Source organism: Jaculus jaculus, chromosome 1 (assembly GCF_020740685.1).
Source record: "Jaculus jaculus isolate mJacJac1 chromosome 1, mJacJac1.mat.Y.cur, whole genome shotgun sequence".
In the NCBI taxonomy this organism is placed as follows: Eukaryota; Metazoa; Chordata; class Mammalia; order Rodentia; family Dipodidae; genus Jaculus; species Jaculus jaculus.
In genome coordinates this window covers 258,294,344-258,298,541 of record NC_059102.1, presented here as the reverse complement: position 1 = coordinate 258,298,541, position 4,198 = coordinate 258,294,344, and positions in this window count along the sequence as shown.

Here is a 4,198-nt window from a genome sequence, read left to right as displayed (position 1 = left end):
GTTTAGGTAGCCAGCAAGTCCCAGGGCTACTTTTGTCTTTGCCTCACTAGCACTTGGATTATAAACATGTGTCATGTGCTCAGCATTTCATAAGGGTACTAGGGATCTGAACTCTGATTCTCAGACTGCAGCAAGCACTTTATCCACTGAGCAATCCCCACGGCCTCATCTCCTTATTCTTTTTTGGTTCATTTCATTTTCCATTTAAATTCTTCCATCACCTTCTACATTCGTACATGTTCTGAAATTTCTTTTACTGAGTTTGTTGGTGGTGAACCCTTATTTTTATTTCTCAGAAAGTATCTTTACCTTTTCTTCATTCTTTTTTTTAATTTTTTTTATTTTTTTTAAACTTTTATTAACATTTTTCATGATTATAAAATATATCCCATGGTAATTCCCTCCCTCCCCACCCCTACACTTTCCCGTTTGAAATTCCATTCTCCATCATATTACCTCGCCATTACAATCATTGTAATTACATATATACAATATCAACCTATTAAGTATCCTCCTCCCTTCCTTTCTCCACCCTTTATGTCTCCTTTTCAACTTACTGGCCTCTGCTACTAAGTATTTTCATTCTCACGCAGAAGCCCAGTCATCTGTAGCTAGGATCCAAATATGAGAGAGAACATGTGGCGGTTGGCTTTCTGGGCCTGGGTTACCTGACTTAGTATAATACTTTCCAGGTCCATCCATTTTTCTGCAAATTTCATAACTTCATTTTTCTTTACCGCTGAGTAGAACTCCATTGTATAAATGTACCACATCTTCATTATCCACTCATCTGTTGAGGGACATCTAGGCTGGTTCCATTTCCCAGCTATTATAAATTGAGCAGCAATAAACATGGTTGAGCATGTACTTCTAAGGAAATGAGATGAGTCCTTTGGATATATGCCTAGGAGCGCTATAGCTGGGTCATATGGTAAATCAATCTCTAGCTGTTTTAGGAACCTCCACACTGTTTTCCACAATGGCTGGACCAGATTGCATTCCCACCAGCAGTGCAGAAGGGTTCCTTTTTTTCCACATCCCCGCCAACATTTATGATCATTTGTTTTCATGATGGTGGCCAATCTGACAGGAGTGAGATGGAATCTCAATGTAGTTTTAATCTGCATTTCCCTGATGACTAGTGACGTAGAACATTTTTTTAGGTGCTTATATGCCATTCGTATTTCTTCCTTTGAGAACTCTCTATTTAGCTCCTTAGCCCATTTTTTGATTGGCTTGTTTGATTCCTTATTGGTTAACTTTTTGAGTTCTTTGTATATCCTAGATATTAATCCTCTATCAGATATATAGCTGGCGAAGATTTTTTCCCATTCTGTAGGTTGCCTCTTTGCTTTTTTCACTGTGTCCTTTGCGGTGCAAAATCTTTGTAATTTCATTAGGTCCCAGTGGTTAATCTGTGGTTTTATTGCCTGAGCAATTGGGGTTGTATTCAGAAAGTCTTTGCCAAGACCAATATGTTGAAGGGTTTCCCCTACTTTTTCCTCTAGCAGTTTCAAAGTTTCCGGTCTGATGTTAAGGTCTTTAATCCATTTGGACTTAATTCTTGTGCATGGCGAGAGAGAAGAATCTATTTTCATCCTTCTGCAGATATTTATCCAGTTTTCAAAACACCATTTGCTGAAGAGGCTGTCTCTTCTCCAATGAGTATTTTTGGCATTTTTATCGAATATCAGGTGGCTATAGCTACTTGGGCTTACATCTGGGTCCTCTATTCTGTTCCACTGATCTACATGTCTGTTTTTGTGCCAGTACCATGCTGTTTTTGTTACTATGGCTCTGTAGTATAGGTTAAAATCAGGTATGGTGATACCACCAGCCTCTTTTTTGTTGCTCAGTATTATTTTAGATATTCGAGGTTTTTTGTGATTCCAAATGAATTTTTGGATTGTTTTTTCTATTTCCATGAAGAAAGCCTTTGGAATTTTGATAGGGATTGCATTAAATGTGTAGATTGCTTTAGGTAAGATTGCCATTTTCACAATATTGATTCTTCCAATCCAGGAACAAGGGATGTTTCTCCACTTTCTAGTGTCTTCTGCAATTTCTCGCTTGAGTGTTTTAAAATTCTCATTGTATAGATTCTTTACTTCCTTGGTTAGGTTTATTCCAAGGTATTTTATTTTTTTTGATGCAATTTTGAATGGGAGTGATTCTCTGATTTCATCCTCTGTGTGTTTGTTGTTAGCATATATGAAGGCTACTGATTTCTGTGTATTTATTTTGTATCCTGCTACATTGCTGTAGGTTTTGATCAGCTCTAACAGCTTGCTAGTAGAGTCTCTAGGGTCCTTTATGTATAGAATCATGTCATCTGCAAATAATGATAACTTGATTTCTTCCTTTCCAATTTGTATCCCTTTTATGTGTGTCTCTTGCCTTATTGCTATGGCTAAGACTTCCAAAACTATATTAAATAAAAGTGGGGACAGTGGACACCCTTGTCTTGTTCCTGATTTTAGTGGAAAAGCTTCCAGTGTTTCCCCATTTAGTAATATGTTGGCTGTAGGCTTGTCATAAATAGCCTTTATTATATTGAGATATGTTCCTTCTATTCCCAGTCTCTGTAGGACTTTTATCATGAAGGGATGTTGGATTTTGTCAAATGCTTTCTCTGCATCTAATGAGATGATCATGTGATTTTTGTCCTTCAACCCATTTATGTAATGTATTACATTTATAGATTTGCGTATGTTGAACCATCCCTGCATCTCTGGGATAAAGCCTACTTGGTCAGGGTGAATGATCTTTTTGATATACTCTTGTATTCTGTTTGCCAATATTTTGTTGAGAATTTTTGCATCTATGTTCATGAGGGAGATTGGTCTGTAATTTCTTTTTTTGTTCTATCTTTGCCTGGTTTTGGTATCAGGGTGATGCTGGCCTCATAGAAGGAGTTTGGTAGAATTCCTTCTTTTTCTATTTCCTGGAAAAGCTTAAGAAGCAATGGTGTTAGCTCTTCCTTAAAAGTCTGGTAAAATTCAGCAGTGAATCCATCCGGGCCTGGGCTTTTTTTAGTTGGGAGATTATTGATAACTGTTCGGATCTCCATGTTTGTTATAGGTCTATTTAAGTGATTAATCTCATTTTGATTTAATTTAGGTAGGTCATATAGATCAAGGAAATCATCCATTTCTTTCAGATTTTCATACTTTGTGGAGTATATGCTTTTGTAGTATGTCCCTATGATTTTTTGAATTTCTCTGGAATCTGTTGTGATGTTACCTTGTTCATCTCTGATTTTATTAATTTGTGTCTCTTCTCTCTTTCTTTCGGTCAGATTTGCTAAGGGTTTATCAATCTTGTTTATCCTTTCAAAGAACCAACTCTTTGTTTCATTAATTCTTTGGATTGTTCTTTTTGTTTCTATTTCATTAATTTCTGCCCTAATCTTTATTATTTCTTCCCGTCTACTAATTTTTGGTTTGCCTTGTTCTTCTTTTTCCAAGGCTTTAAGGCGAAGCATTAGGTCGTTTACTTGCGACCTTTCTAATTTCTTAATATAGGCACTTAAGGCTATAAATTTACCTCTTAGAACTGCCTTCATTGTGTCCCAGAGATTTTGGTATGTTGTGTTCTCATTATCATTTGACTCTATAAATTTTTTGATTTCCTTTTTGATTTCTTCATTGACCCACTCATCATTTAGTAGTGTATTGTTTAGTTTCCATGATTTTGTGTATGCTCTATAGCCTTTCTTGCTACTGATTTGTAGTTTAATTCCATTGTGGTCAGATAGAATGCAAGGAATTATTTCAATTTTCCTGAATTTGTTAAGATTTGCTTTGTGTCCTAATATATGGTCTATTTTAGAGAATGTTCCATGTGCTGCTGAAAAGAATGTATATTCTGCAGCCTTTGGATGAAATGTCCTGTATATATCTGTTAGGTCCATTCCTTCTATGACCTCATTTAGTCCAGATGCCTCTCTGTTTATTCTTTCCCTGGATGACCTGTCAATTGATGAGAGTGGGGTGTTAAAGTCACCCACCACCACTGTGTTTGGTGTTATCTGTGACCTTAGTTCTAATAGTGTTTGTTTGACGAATTTGGGAGCCCCCATGTTAGGTGCATATATGTTTAGGATTGTAATGTCCTCCTGTTGGAGTGTGCCCTTAATCAATATAAAGTGACCTTCCTTATCTTTCTTGACTAACGTCGGACTAAAGTCTACCCTGTC